Here is a 17,174-nt window from a genome sequence, read left to right as displayed (position 1 = left end):
CTAACTAAACTCAATACAACTTAGCCCAGAGATCTGTTTTTCTCATTGAATTCTATCGGTTTGAAATTAGCATCATAATATGACAAGTATTATTCTTCTAAATACTTTTTCTATTTATAATACTCAATTAATTATATAAAGAGTTCAATTCTGTATTCAATTTTTTTTTTGTCAAATTTCGCAAATATAACATCCCATGAAAGTAATTATATATTAAATTATGACTTGAGTTATCTTGAATATGTTTTTGAATTTCATAAGTATAACTAACTGTAATTCGACTTACCTGATGGAAATTATTTTATAGATATAATTTATATTTTTCATTTTAAATTTTGCATAATCTTTATTTGAAATTTATTGATAATAATGTAATAATATTAATTGTAATGTTTTATATTATATTTCCTTAGAATAATAGTGCATATCATATAACACTTCTTATGTTCGAATAAAAGTAATAATTTTCTTTTAGAATTTTCAAATTTATCAATGCTAAAAACTATTGAGATATTATTATTATAATTATTTATTTAACTAGAAAATATATTCTTAGCTTATTTATAACATAATTATGTATGAACATTTAGAATTACATCAGATGCACAAGCTAAATCTAAACGTACTCACTGCACAGAGGTGTGGACACGATGCAAGCTCTTGTTTTTAGCTTCATGCCCTTCCCGACTGGTGGGCATGGTAGGGGCACAAACAATGCATCTATATATGCCAATAAAGCCACAATCCACAACAGGGAGTAGTAACAATAGAGATAAAGGTGGGTTTATATATATTTTCATTTGTTATATATAGTTATTGAGAAATTGTGTGGTGGTTTATGATATTTGTACTATATATATAAAATATTTCACATTTTTTAATTCAAAAGATTAAGCCAATGATTGTATGAGTCTTTATTCTCATATAATATTTAATTTTTTCTATTTTATCTAATGTGAAATATTTGACTCACATTTGAATTATTCTCAACATAAACATACAAGTTGAATTGTCCAATGGAAAGGATGTCATTGCTATGAAGGAGGGTAGTGTGATTTTGGATGGTGGTTTACATCTTAATAATATTTGTGCCTCAATTGACTTGCAACTTAATTTCTATATCACAATTAATTAATTGATGCTTCCAATTATATCGTTCGATTTAATAATGCATTATGTGTAATACAAGACTGTCGGACGAGAATGTTGATTGTATCAGGTGAACCAACCGATGGACTTTATTTATTTATTTATTATTTGGATACGAAAGTGCATGCATTAATGTTAGAAAAGGGATTTGCTAATGAAAATGTGTGGAGATCGTAATGAAAATGAGGGAGGGAGCCAATATAAGTGGTGTGGATGGTGTGGTAGTATCTCCACGTAGAGTTGATATGGTGGTGCAAGAAAAAAAAATGGAGACAAATATGCGAAGGAGAATGAGAAACAAAATTTCATCGATCAAATTTAAGGATTTTGTTACTCATTCACCAGTGTAGAAAAGGCTTTTTACAACGGTTATTTTTGTTATTCTGTCCCAGTTCTAAAATCGAGGCATATAAGATTGGGGCAAAAAAGGGTCAACTTTTAGTCTTAGTTGAAAATCGAGGCATATCCAACTGCTACTACCTCGATTCTAAGAATAACTGAAACCTAATCGACATTAAAAATTAAAAAATAAAAAGCATAACTAATTTTTCTACCTCGAGTCTACGGAGAATTGAATGTAACTGAATTTCTACAATTAGCGGAACTGAACAATCACCCAAACCTATTGTTAACGTTTGAAATGCGAAAAAGAGAAAGGAGAAAGAAACTAACAACGGGGAAAGTGTTGTTGGTGTAGGAAATAAGCAAAGAGAAAGAGACACGAAAAGCCTCATATTTTCACTTGAGGACCTGATCATACACCCCATCCAATTCTTCTTCTTCTTTTTCTTCTTCTTTCTCAATTACAAATCTACGGCAACAAAAAAATAAATGAAAAAAAAAACACAGAAGAAGAAGAGGAAGAACGAGGAGAAAAAGCAAAAAATGGAGAAAGAACAAACCCTAATTGCAAAAATGCAAAAAGAGAAAGGGAGAAAACAGGGAATGGAATAACCGAAAAATTAATCATCACCACATTATATTGCAACAAAAACACAACAAAAAATAGAGAAAAAGCACCCAAAAAAATATATTCAAATCACAAAACGAAAATGCAAAAAATACCACAATGCACGAACAAATATGGCGCAACTACTGTTGTCGTTGTCGGAGGCGTAACAGCTCATCCTCGGAGGTGTAATCCTGATAGCAGGCGAAGGAGGTGGGCACGGCAGCGGAGTCTACCATGGTGGGTCATAGGATTGCACTGGAGAAGTAGAGAGGTTCTTCTTCACGTTCACGCACACTAGAGGAGATGAAACTTATTCTGATTTTTTGGGTTTTTTAACCCACTTATGCCTCGGTTCAATTGGAAATCGAGGCATATCTATTATACTGCCTTGGGTCAGTCATAACTAAGGCATAAACCTTTTTTTAAAATTTAAAATTCGAAGCAATAAGAAAGTGGAAAAATTTAGAAGGACATTAGGCCTCAGGTCTCTCAAAATCGAGGTAGAAGATTTTGTTCTGCCTCGACTGAATTAGTAACCGAAGCATAAAACATGGCATAAATTTCAAAATTGTCACTGCATGTTTATATGCCTCGTTTCTACTGTAACTGAGACATGAAGTCCAACTTAGAAAATCCAAAATGCACTAGTGATGTTATTAGAAAAGTAAAGTCCTCGGAATGTTCTCGACAACATGCCTCAACTTTGACCGCAGGGAAACATGTTAGAATTAATTGACGAATTAATTCTATTAGTGACTCATTTGAAATATTATGATGGGCTCAATTGTGATTTAATAAAATCTAAAGACTTATTGGTTATTATTATGAGAAGTGATGATAAAATAAAATAAAGATAAAATAAAATAAAAACCAACTTGATGGACGTTGGTTTATAAAAGGGATTAGGGTTCTGTCTCTGCCAATAAGGTTCTTTTCACAATAACCCATCAAGAATGTGTGAGAAGAGAAAAGAAAGGCAAATAGATAGATTGGGAAACGATGATTGAAGAGCACACATGATTATATATTGAAGAACGCATATTCACAGGATCAAGGTTAGTGCTCTATTATGTTTTATCGTGTGAGAATCCTAAATTTTAAATACCTTTAGTTTTTACATGTGGTATCAGAGCAAGGTTGTAGGATTTATGATTATCCTATTATATGGTGTTTCTCCCCTAATATTATAAATAGCGGTTTTAATTGTTTTCTGCTGCGTTCATGTAAATTATAATCATTTCTCTTTTGATTGGATAAAGTCGCATGTTAAAACGTTGTCACTGTTTTTGGATCAAGCTTCTCCGTTACGTGCGTAATTGAACTGTCAAAGGAGATTCATCTTTTTCCATGATTTGAATAGTGCATGCGTGAAGTCACATGATATGGTTTTTACGTGAATGCATCAATTGTTTTTTTTTTTTTGGAATCAAATATAATGAATGGAGTGATGTGAACCATTACGTGAATATTAATGTCATTGATATATAAACTGATGCAGCATGAATTGTGTGTTATGATTGCAATAAATGATATTATTAATTGAATGAAAATCATTCTCAACTGACGCACGAAGGTGAATGGGTTGTGTTTGTTTCTTTTTTTTTCGAAATCGAATAATTGATGTTTATTAGGATTTTTTAATTGTTTACGTCACCAATAAAATTAATATTAATTATTTTATTTATATAAATAATTAATAATTTTATTTTAATTTGTAATAATATTTATGTTTGTTATTATTAAATTAAAATTAATGAGGATGCTATATAAAGTTTATAGCAATTAAATGTGTATTTATTTATTTGAAATTAAGTATGATAAATTTTGTTAGTCACTAAAGTGGTCAAAATTTTAAAGTTTATGTGATTTCAAATTGTTAATGTTTTTATTTCAATTACCCATAGTATGGATGCTAAATTATGAATAATTAAATTTATGGGTTAATTGAAATTCATTAATTATAAGGCATTTAAGAATCGCCCAAAGGTTGATTAATTATTCTCATAATTAATGAATATGATTGTAGATAATTTTGTATGTGTCACTAGTTTTATTTATATACTTATATACCCAAAGGTAGTAGGTGATTCTAGTTTATGCATATTTTAATTATCAATTATGTTATAATATGATTAGCATCATTATGTTTATGTTTGTGTATTAGTGGATCTCCCAAAGGAGAACATTAATATGCATAGAATGATTGTTTATATCTGAATTTGTTTTTACGTTTAGTTTTATGACTCAAAGCATTAATGTTAGGCATGTGTTAATTGCAGTCTCTGTTCCGGTATCTTTACACTCGCATACTTCGTCTGTTCCAGTCTTTAATGGGTTGAATTTCCTTGACTGGAGTGAGCAAGTCCAATTTCACTTAGGTGTGTTGGATCTTGATCTAGCTTTTCAAGTTGAAAAGCCGACTGCTATCACGGATGCCAGTAGCAATAAAGAGAAAGCCCATTACAAAGTTTGGGCAAGATCAAACAGACTTAGCTTAATGTTTATGAGAATGAGCATAGCAAGCAATATAAAGTCAGTTCTTCCCAAAACCGATGACGCAAAAGGATTTATGAAATTTGTGAAATTTTACGTTGACCACTATGAAGTTTGACGGTTCACGTACCATGCATGAGCATGTGATCGAGATGACAAATATCGCAACAAGACTTAAGTCTCTAGGAATGGCAGTGGATGAAGGTTTTCTCGTGCAGTTCATTCTGAACTCATTACCGTCTGAGTATGGTCCGTTCCAGATGAACTACAACACCATGAAAGACAAGTGGAATGTGCATGAATTGCACAATATGCTAGTTCAGGAGGAGATCCGACTGAAGAACTTAGAAAGCCACTCTATTCAATATGTGAAGAATCAAGGAGCTGTTGGAAAGAAAGTTGCTAAGAAACATGGAAAGGGTAAAGGATCACTAAAGATTGATGAGTCCTCAACCAAAATCCAGAAGAAAAATGACAATTGTCATTTTTGCGGGAAGTCTGGACATTTTTAGAAGGACTACATAAAGCGTAGAGCTTGGTTCGAAAAGAAAGGTGATTATAATGCTTATGTATGTTTTGAATCAAACTTAACTGAAGTTCCCCATAATACGTGGTGGATTGATTTTGGATGTACGACTCATGTTTCTAATGTGATCCAGGGATTTCTTACAACTCGAACCATAAACCCAAATGAGAAGTTTGTCTTCATGGGCAATAAAGAGAAAGTTCTAGTGGAAGCGGCCAGGACTTATCGTCTAATCCTCGACATTGGATATCACTTACACCTTATGGATACTTTTTATGTACCTAGTATCACTAGGAATTTAATTTCTTTGTCTAAGCTTGATATTGCTAGATATTCTTTTAAGTTTGGGAATGGTTGTTTCAGTTTGTTTAAGCGTACTTTTATGATTGGATTTGGTACACTTTATGATGGTTTATATGAATTGAATTTGGATAATTTATATGTTGAAACTCTTATGACTTTGCATCACAATGTTGGCACTAAACGTAGTTTAGTGGATGAACGATCTGCTTACTTGTGGCATAAACGTTTGGGACAAATTTCCAAAGAAAGAATGCAAAGATTAGTAAAGAATGAAATCCTTCCGGATTTAGATTTTATTGATCTAAATGTGTGTGTGGATTGTATTAAAGGAAAACAAACTAAACACCCAAAGAAAGGAGTCACAAGAAGCACTTAGCTTCTTGAAATCATAAACACTGATATATGTGGTCTGTTTGATATAAATTCTTTCAATAAAGAGAAGTACTTCATCACCTTTATTGATGATTTTTCGCGTTATGGACATGTCTATCTATTGCATGAGAAATCTCAGTCAGTAAATGCCTTGGAAATTTATATAAATGAAGTGGAAAGTCAATTAGACAAAAAGGTGAAAATCATAAGGTCTGATAGAGGTGATGAGTATTATGAAAGATATGATGAAAGTGGACAACACCCTGGTCCGTTCGCTAAGTTCCTTGAGAAACATGGTATTTGTGCTCAATACACAATGTCAGGCACACCACAACAAAATGGTGTATCAGAAAGGCGTAATCGAACCTTAATGGATATGTTAGGAGTATGTTAAGTAATTCATGTTTACATGTATCATTGTGGATGTATGCTTTAAAGACTACCATGTATTTAAAGACTACCATGTATTTGTTGAACATGGTTCCTAGTAAAGCTATTCAAAAGACTCCTTTTGAGTTATGGTTAAGTAGGAAACCCAGTTTGAGACATATGCATGTTTGAGGTTGTCAGGCAGAAGTAAGAATATACAATCCGCAAGAAAAGAAATTGGATGAAAGAACAATTAGTGGATATTTCATTGGTTATCCAGAAAAATCAAAAGGGTATATGTTTTATTGTCCTACCCATAGTACAAGAATCGTTGAAACTGGAAATGCTCGGTTCATTGAGAATGGTGAAACCAGTGGGAGTGAAGCTTCACAAAATATGAAGATTAAGGAAGTTAGAGTACAAGTTCCTATAACTAGTACTTCTTTATCAAGAGTTGTTGTTCCACATGTTGTAGAAACTCAACAATCAAGAAGAACTACAAATTAATGATCCCGAGGTTAACAATGAACCAATAGTAGAACAACCACAAGAAATAGTATTAAGAAGATCTCACAAAGATAGAAAGTGTGCTATTTCGAATGACTATGTGGTTTATCTACAAGAGTCAGAAAATGACTTAAGTATTGATAATTATCCAATTTCTTTTTCAGAAGCCATTAATGGTGATAATTCTAATAAGTGGTTAGATGCCATGAAAGATGAGCTTAAATCAATGGCACATAAAGACGTATGGGACCTTGTGGAATTAGCAGAAGGATGCAAAAGAGTTGGGTGTAAATGGGTCTTTAAGACTAAGCGTGACTCTCAAGGCAATATTGAACGTTACAAGCCCCGTCTTGTTGCCAAAGGTTTTACTCAAAAAGATGGCATTGACTATAAGGAAACCTATTTATAAGAAAGATTCTTTTAGAATTATCATGGCATTAGTAGCTCATTATGATCTTGAGTTGCATCAAATGGATGTTAAAACTGCTTTTCTAAATGGAGATTTAGAAGGGGATGTCTATATGGACCAACCGGTGGGGTTCGCTGAAGAAGGAAATGAGCACATGGTGTGTAAACTTAAGAGATCGATATATGGACTTAAGCAAGCTTCTCAGCAATGGTATCTAAAGTTCAATGATACTATTGTGTCCTTTGGATGTAAGGAAAACACCGTTGATCGGTGTATATATTTGAAGGTCAATGGGAGTAAGTTTATATTTCTGATTCTGTATGTTGATGATATCTTGCTTGCGACTAATGATCTTGGTCTATTAAGTGAGACTAAGAGGTTTCTCTCTAATAACTTTGAAATGAAAGATATGGGTGAGGCATACTATGTGATAGGAATAGAAATATGTCGTGATAGATCACAAGGACTATTAGGTTTGTCTCATAATGCATATATTAATAAAGTTTTAGAGAGATTCAGAATGGATAAATGTTCAGCATCTCCCATTCCAATACAGAAAGGAGACAAGTTTAGTCTCATGCAATGTCCAAAGAATGATTTGGCACAGAAACAAATGGAAAATATCCCTTATGCATATGTTGTTGGGAGTTTGATGTATGCTCAAACCTGTACGAGGCCAGATATTAGCTTTGCAGTTGGTATGCTTGGTAGATACCAAAGTAATCCAGGTCTGGAGCATTGGAAAGCTGCAAAGAAAGTTTTAAGATACCTACAAGGAACAAAGAATCACATGCTTACTTATAGAAAATCTGATCACCTTGAGGTGATAGGTTATACAGATTCAGACTTTGTCGGCTGTGTGGATACAAGAAAGTCTACATTTGGTTATGTATATCTTTTAGCCAGAGGAGCGATTTCATGGAAAAGTACGAAGCAGTCTGTCATTGTTGTATCCACCATGGAGGCTGAATTTGTGGCATGCTTTGAGGCCACAATTCAGGCTAATTGGTTGCAGAACTTTATTGTGATAATTCCGCAATAGTCTTCTTTTCTAAAAACGACAAGTATTCTAAAGGTGCTAAACATATGGAGTTGAAATACTTTGCCGTTAAAGAAGAAGTTCAAAAACGTATAGTGTCAATAGAACATATTAGCACAGATCTTATGATTGCTGACCTTTTAACAAAAGGGTTACCGCCCAAATTATATGCTGGTCATGTAAAGAATATGGACATTATGTCTACTAGTGAATGTTAAATATTGAATGTTAATGTTTTTAATGTTTATGTGACACTCTGAGCTCCTTAATGTATAAATTTTTGAATATGTGTTTTCTTCTTTATATTTATGCATGTAAATTATGATGAAGAAAACAAATTATGTTATGTTATTGCTTTGTAAAATGACATTATGTTTGAACCCATTATGGACTTCTAGTTTTTAAGGTCATATTAAGGAGAAAGGGATGATATAGTAGTATATGGAAGGGATCATGTCGACCAAATGATGTGTGACCGCCATCACTCTTATTATTTCTGTATCTTTAATTATGAATAATGATGGAACCAATTTATGCAAGGTCTTTTAATGCGCATTATGTTTATGTATTAAATCACATAATGTTATGACATCATATGAGTCAAGTGGGAGAATGTTAGAATTAATTGACGAATTAATTCTATTAGTGACTCATTTGAAATATTATGATGGACGACTCAATTGTGATTTAATAAAATCTAAAGACTTATTAGTTATTATTATGAGAAGTGATAATAAAATAAAATAAAGATAAGATAAAATAAAAACCAACTTGATGGACGTTGGCTTATAAAAGGATTTGGGGTTTTGTCTCTGGCCATAAGGTTCTTTTCACAATAACCCATCAAAAACGTGTGAGAAGAAAAAAGAAAGGCAAAGAGATAGATTGGGAAACGGTGATTGAAGAGCACACATGATTATATATTGAAGAACACATATTCACATGATCTCTCATGGATCAAGGTTAGTGCTCTATTATGTTTTATCGTGTGAGAATCCTAAATTCTAAAGACCCTTAGCTTTTACAAAACAACCTTAAAATATTACAAAGGTACAACTAGCAATAAACATTCTTACATAGGCTTTGAGAAAAATACAATTTAAAATAATTGAGATATTATTATTATGGTTATTTATTTTATTAGGATACATACTCTTATCTTATCTATGAAGATAATGATGGACATTATTTGGTGATATAATTATGAATATTATTTTATTATTCATTAGAAAATATATTCTTAGTCTATTTCCGTACATATTATGATAATATTATTTGATGAACATAATTATACAAATTATTTTATCAATATCTTTAGAAATGATATTTTTTTGATTTTATTTAGTTGAGTGTATATGTACATATATGGGTGGCCATGAATAAAAGAGATGATGAGTTTTCTTGTTCTAAAATTTATCAAAAACTATTAAAAATAGGTAATAGCATTTATTGAATAAAGGAAAAACATAATATGTTTAGTGTATATATATATATATATATATATATATATATATATATATATATATATATATATATATATATAATTAGAAAATATTACTCAAATAATACTATTAATAATAAAATTATTATAATAATAATTATTAGAACAATAATAACAGTGACATATATGAATCAAAGAATATTAATCAAATAACTAATAATTATAATAACAATAATAAATAATAGATAAAAAATAAATGAGTTAAGAAGTAGAAATATCTTGGGTTAAGGCACGTATAGCGTTATCCTTAGAGAGAAAACGTCCCCACTACACAGGACAATACAAATACAAATACACAATCATATGTGATTCAAATTATATGTGTTTCTCTCCCAAGATACAACAATCCGTCAGATCGATCGAGTGTAGCGAAGGATCTCTGAATCTTATGAACACCATTGTTTTAAGAAATAGTATAGAAAATAAAATAAGAACACTTTTGAGAAAACTATAGTGTTTGTTCTCTTTGTTGTTGTCTTTTTTGCATGCACTAGGTGGTATTTATAGGTAAAAAAGGGAGACACAAGAGTAAATTGTAATCAAAATATAGTCGTTAATCATAAATAACATTAATCCATAAAACTGAAATTCCATGAAAACATGAGTAATAGTAGAATAATATTTTAATTATTTATTTTTTAAATTATATTAATATTTCCAACAATCCCCACATAATTTAAAAAAAATAAAACAAAATATATTATCTTTTAAAACAAAAATATTGTAGTTTTGCGTAAGGAATCTTCCATGTTTGAGTCTTACATCTAGTGCTTATAAAATTTCATCCGAGAAAATGTAGAGACTTAAGTCTTGAGCTACATCCCCTATGACCGGGTTTTAGTAAATAACACATACAATATCGGTGTTCATTATAGGTTCTAATCAGTGGGTGCACATTACGACCTTCCAGGTTTGAGCCTTAGTGCTTATAAACTTCCACCCGTGAAAATGCAGAGACTTGATTGTCTTGAGCTATATCCCCTGTGACTGGGTTTTAGTAAATAACACATACAATATCGGTGTTTATTATAGGTTATAATCAGTGGGTACACGTTACAGCCTTACACATGTATCTTGTTTCATGAGTGTCACTTAGAGACTTGCCCATGTCTTATAATGGTAGCCCTACCATCACACTCACTAGGTAAACCCTCAAAGGATGGTTTGTGACTCACACCCGTCATTGGGTTTATTAAGAGGTATTTTAAAAAAATAATATATAAGCATAATAATGCATATACCTCAACCTACTTATTGCCACAATTTGTAGTACACATCGTCATAGGAATCAGACATAAAATTTAATCAAATTAATTGGTGTGCTTTAGTCAACAACAACTTTGTTGTTACCCATTGAACTCCATTCCATGGGATCGACATTCATGCGGAGATGGGTGTCCATTGTTGCAACTAATTTATAGGTTATAATCTCATTCCCCTCGACATCTCAAATACTTGTTGATGCATCAACCCTTTGATAAGCAGATCTGCAATTTTTTCTGACCTCACAAAATCAAGAAAATTAATACATGAGTGATAACTTTCTAATAAATTTATGTCTCACTCTCCTATGAATTTTTTTTTAAATAAATTTTTGCTATAAGCTTTATATATAGAGTAACTTGAGTGTCAGAATGCAATGTAATAGGAGGTATATTTTTATTTAATAATGATAAAAATCATATAGATAATAAATATTGTCTTGAGCAACACTATTATTTACATCAAGAATCTTTGGTCCCATGGTATATCATGATACAACATTTTGTTTAGCAGATTTTCATGATATTGTACCTCCACCCAAAGTTAAAACATAACCATAACCAGTAGGTGATTTTATGTCACCAGAATCAATATCCAATTTACATTAATATATCCTTCAATCATCTAAAAAAATTGGACATGTTGCCATAACTAGAAGAAACACAAATAATATTATCACTACATGGAAAATTAATACTAGAGGTATATTTTCACTCACTTCAGAATATATAACCAAAGATTTTTTTTCTTTTTATTCACATGTATGTTAACCATTACAAGACACCCCCACACTTTGAAATATTTAAAATGTTGTTCTTTTTTTCTTTCATAACTCATAAAAAGTTTTATCACAATCTTTTGTGTTCAAAATATGATAAGTAGAATATAAAATTTCACTAATATAATGTTAGGCAAGCTAGAACTTGTAGAATAACATTTACCATATCAAAGCATTTTTTTTTCTTTCGCTGCACCATTAGATTAGCACATATGAATATGTTACTTAATGAATAATACTATGAGTTTCACACAAAAATACTCATTTATAAAGACATGAATTCTCATTTCTAAAGACATATATATTCATCACTTTCCTTTTTAATTAATTTTGTACCTCAAAATTTCATAATTTGAATGGTCTCTAACCAAACTTATCAACAATTATAATAATAGCATGTCATATATCAATACTTTCAACATATGTGATAATCAAATAAGAACTACTAGATATTTTATTACAAGATAAAAGTACTTAACTCAACCAAGTCATCACAAATATATGATTTACCAATCAAAATACATGTCTAGAATTAATAATTTTATTGCACTCGAAAACCACTTATAACCTTGTAGAGCAACAAGGAAGTTTCTAAATTCAGAAACATGAAATTTTAAAATAAGGTAATTTCTAGAAGACAAGTTTAATTTTATTTGATTATCTCCTCAATTTTTGATATGAAGATTTTTTTTTTTATCAGCATTCACATAATATTAATTAAAATAATTCATTTTAATTTCATGTCATAAACAATATTTTTAAACTCATCAATATGATAAAAAAATATTATTGGTCATTTTTTTATATAAATATCAAGATAAACTTTTTTCCTTGCAAATGCATAGCTTTTTATAACTCAATAATAGTTTTAGTATGACAAATATTTTATAATTGTTTTCATACAAAACACTTAAAATATATTCATGATTTAGAACATTTCTATCAATTGAAAGAGTATAAGATATTAAATCATAAATTAATATAGAAGGAAAAACATTAGCTTTAGACATCACAACAAATTATTTAGTGAGCCAGAACTTTATTTATCCGTAATTTAATTTATTGCTACCAATAAAAATAAAAACAATTATACACATAAATTTTTAGGCTTAGTTGAGGCTAATTTAATTATAATCATACCAAATAATACTATTAATAATAAAATTATTATAATAATAATTATTAGAACAATAATAATAGTGACATGTATATGAATCAAAGAATATTAATCAAGAATCCAATAATTATTATAACAATAATAAATAGTAGATAAAAAATAATTAAGGTAAGGAGTAAAAATATCATGGGTTAAGGCACGTATAACGCTATCCTTAGAGAAAAAATGTTCCCACTACACAAGGCAGTACAAATACACAATACATAATCATATGTGTTTCAAATCATATGCGTTTCTCTCCCAAGGCACAATAACCCGTCAGATCGATCGAGTGCAGCGAAGGATCTCCGAACCTTATGAACACCACTGTTTTAAGAGATAGTAGAAGAAAATAAGAACACTTTTAAGAAAACCATAGTGTTTGTTCTCTTTGTTGTTGTCTTTTTCCATGCACTAGGTGGTATTTATAGGTAAAAAATGGAGACACAAGAATAAATTGTAATCAAAATATAGCTGTTAACCATAAATAACATTAATCCATACAATTGAAAGTCTATGAAAACATGAGTAACAATAGAATAATATTTTAATTATTTTTTTTAAATTATATCAAAATTATTTTCAATAAATATATATATATATATATATATATGATTATTGACTGAGACATGAAGATATCAATATTACATATTACAGTATAATTAAATGATAAACAATAATTACATTATTACGAGCTATATATTGATATCTGATAGAAGAAAAAAGAACCGCATATTGTTCAGTAATCACATTCGCACATATATTATTATTTATTTGGTTTAATTATTCTTTTAATCATTGTTCAAAAATTTTAAATTAATCTTTTATTTTTTTAAGTTTAAATTTGGTCTCGATTTTTAAAAAATTGATGTAATTTAGTTTTTTTTTATTAAATGACCAAATTGTATTAATTTTTTAAAAATAAGAACCAAATTGAAATTTAAAAAAATTGAATGATCAATTTGATATTTTTGGAAAAAAAAAATTAAACTTATTTATTTTTATGTTTTCAAATTGTCATTTCATTTATTTTCGTACGTGTTGTATGTCCCCTCTTGTAAACTATATATTCGTATAAATTATTTAGCCATGTACGTAAGCATTGATGATTCCACCTTATACATATGGTAATGGTTTTGCATTTATTATGTCACTCTTTGAGTTGTGGTGGAGAGTGGATTTTGTTTTATCGCTACCTTGTTCATTAATCAAAATTTTGGTAGGTTAAGTTGAATTTTTTTAATTTGTTAGTATGTTGTGGTTTATCATGTTTAACCGGTTACCATTTTTTATTATTTTAATACGTATATATAGTTTTTTTAAATAGAAAATCATTTTTATATATAATCCTATTTTATATTTGTTTTTGTACATCCAATAAGTCTCACATTTCTTAGGAGTCAAGATCAAGCAATATAAATACTTCATCCTCTTTTCACTCTTTGAGACGTCTTTTAAGGACAACATCGTGACGGAGTTCCACACTACTCCAAAACGAACAATATCTCAGGAACGTGGTGGTTATTCCTAGCGATGACTGTCAGACGAACTTGGATCGGATCGGAACATTAGCGTCATCTATGAGGACGACGACAACTCCCTTTGCCCTCGACTACGGGCTTGTTCTGATATACACATTAAGTCCCAGGACAACGACACACTTAGGTTATGACATAGGGGGGTCATCCCCCCCTCCCCCCAATTTTTTTTATACTTACATAATTTATTATATATTTTAAAATATATATTTTTTTAAATTAATATTTTATATATTTTCTATTTTAAAAAACTAATATATTAATGCATAAGATATACTTTTTTATTATCTACATTTATTTTTTTAATTTGGCCTTTTAAATACTTTAAATAAAAATAATTATTTTCTTAATATTTTTAACTATCTTTTTATTTAATTTATTTTTTTAAAATTAATTAATATAAATGAAAATTAATTATAGTAAAATAAAAATTATTTATATTTAATTTATAATTATAATAATAATAATTTTATTATTTTTTATTATCATACAAAAATAAATACAATATTTTTACTAGTTTATATAAAAGATTTGAGATTACTCTTTTGGTTTTTATTTCGGTTAAAAATATCAAGTTAATCTTCTAATTTTTTTAGTTTCAATTTGATTCCAAATTTTTAAAAAAATAATGCAATTTGGTCTTATTTTTGTTAAATTTCGTGAATTGGATCAAGATTTTTTCATAAAAATTGAAGTCGTAAATAATGATGGTTTTCTTTGTTGATGTAACTGACATAATCTCATTGTCAATTTTGATAAAAACTCATTTCTTCGCTTCAAAATATTTAACAAAAATGATCAAATTGCACCAATTTTTAAAAATCAGGACCAATTTGAGATTAAAAAACTAGATAATCAATATAATATTTTTGGATGAAAAAATAGACCAAAAGAGTAATTCAACCAAAATTTTGGCATCCCAAAAATTTTGGTTCAAGATCCGCCACTAGCTTAGGAGTCAGTTTAAATACTCCTCATCTTTCCAACCTCCGAGACGCTTTTTAAAGACAAAATCGTGACTGAGCTTCACCCTTCAAAGTGGACAATACCTTAAAAATGTAGCAATTGTTTCTAACAATGGTTGCCAGACAAATTTGGATAGGATCGGAACAATATTATTTTAAATATGTATATGTATAATAATATTATAAGTTAAATGACGAATACTATAAATAAAATGTTCATTATTAATTATAATAGAACAATTTCCCGTACAGAAATAATAATTATTTTAATTTATTTAATTAAAAATTATATCATCAATTAAAAACATAAAAAAATTATATAATTTAATATGTTTTTAACTACAGATGTATCTTCGATAAAAAGCACAGAGAATTCCATTGCCCTTACGGCACTGTTTATTTGCTGTTATTAAAGTGACACATACTAAAGATAGTTAAGAAAATTAGTTGACGTCTAAATCATGATTTTCTTTCTACTTTTGTGGCAACATTTAATTTCAATCTCAACACATTTAAGTGAATGGTCCCTAACATAGACATTATGACATGATCGCATATAAGTAGTTTATATATATATATATATATATATATATATATATATATATATATATATATATATATATATATATATATATATATATTGTATTCCTATTTTGTAAGGTGTATCATGGACAGATTTTAATTTTTTTTAAATTTATTCTTTTAAGGCTCTTCGTAAGATACTATTTCATGGTAATTGATTTATTGGTTTAATTTGATTGATTTGTTGATGTAAAATTATTCGTGTAGGTGACTATTTGTGGATAAAATCTACGATGAATAATTGATAATTATAGACATGGAATATTTTACTATCCATTCATAAACGGTTAAATATGAGTATCATACTATTTGTATTTATGAATATTTAATTATCTATAAAAAATTAAAATTAAAATTTATTTTATATTTTATTAAATTTAATTTAATATATATTTTATTAGATTAAATTGAACTAAAATTTAATTTAATTTAATCTATATTTTATTTTATATCTTTTCATAATTTTATTTAAATTTTATTTTAAAAATTTATAAAATATTTTTTTTAAATATATAAGGATATTCGTGAGTACTCACAAATTTTAAAAAGTTTGCAAATATTTTTTAAACTAGTACCTCACAAATAATGAAATAGATAATAAAATAATAAGGAGATTTTTTATTATGGATCAGTTTGTGGGTATGAACTATTTGTATCCAATCCGTCATCTCTAGTTGGGAATGTATTGATTTATTTCGGTATAATTTAAATAAAATAACATCATAAATAAAATTAATATTTATAAAATTAATTCAAAAGTTATATTTAAAACTTGTTAAAATAGTTAAATTGGGAAGACGTTGATTTGACAAAAAATATAAAGATAAAAAATAATATTAAAACTTAATTTTAATATATTTATATTTTTCAAATTTATATATTTATAAATAAATTTTTTTTTAAATAATGATTGAAATCCATCACTGAGCTGATGAATGACGATGTTCATCTTCATGTGATTCATATGGTTCTATTCCGTGACCATAGCATTAAAGATGATGCTGCTGATCTCGTCAAGGACGAAGAAAATGTAACAAACAAAAATGTGTGGCCAAGGATATGCTTATGTTTGTACTACGATAACTACGAAGTTTGAGGTACAATAATCGTTTTCAGCTTGTATATTGATATAAATTTTAAAATTTTTAATTTAATTGGTAACTGAAATTAATTCTAAATCTTTTTTTTTTTTTTTCTAAATCTTGCGATTGCCCTTTATATCATTTTCCTCTTAATTTTTTTAATATCACATTTTTCAATTAATTTTGAATA

This window comes from Vigna unguiculata, chromosome 11, assembly GCF_037176805.1.
Source record: "Vigna unguiculata cultivar grain cowpea cultivar isolate G323 ecotype 2 chromosome 11, ASM3717680v1, whole genome shotgun sequence".
Taxonomy (NCBI): Eukaryota; Viridiplantae; Streptophyta; class Magnoliopsida; order Fabales; family Fabaceae; genus Vigna; species Vigna unguiculata.
This window is presented reverse-complemented; position numbering follows the sequence as displayed.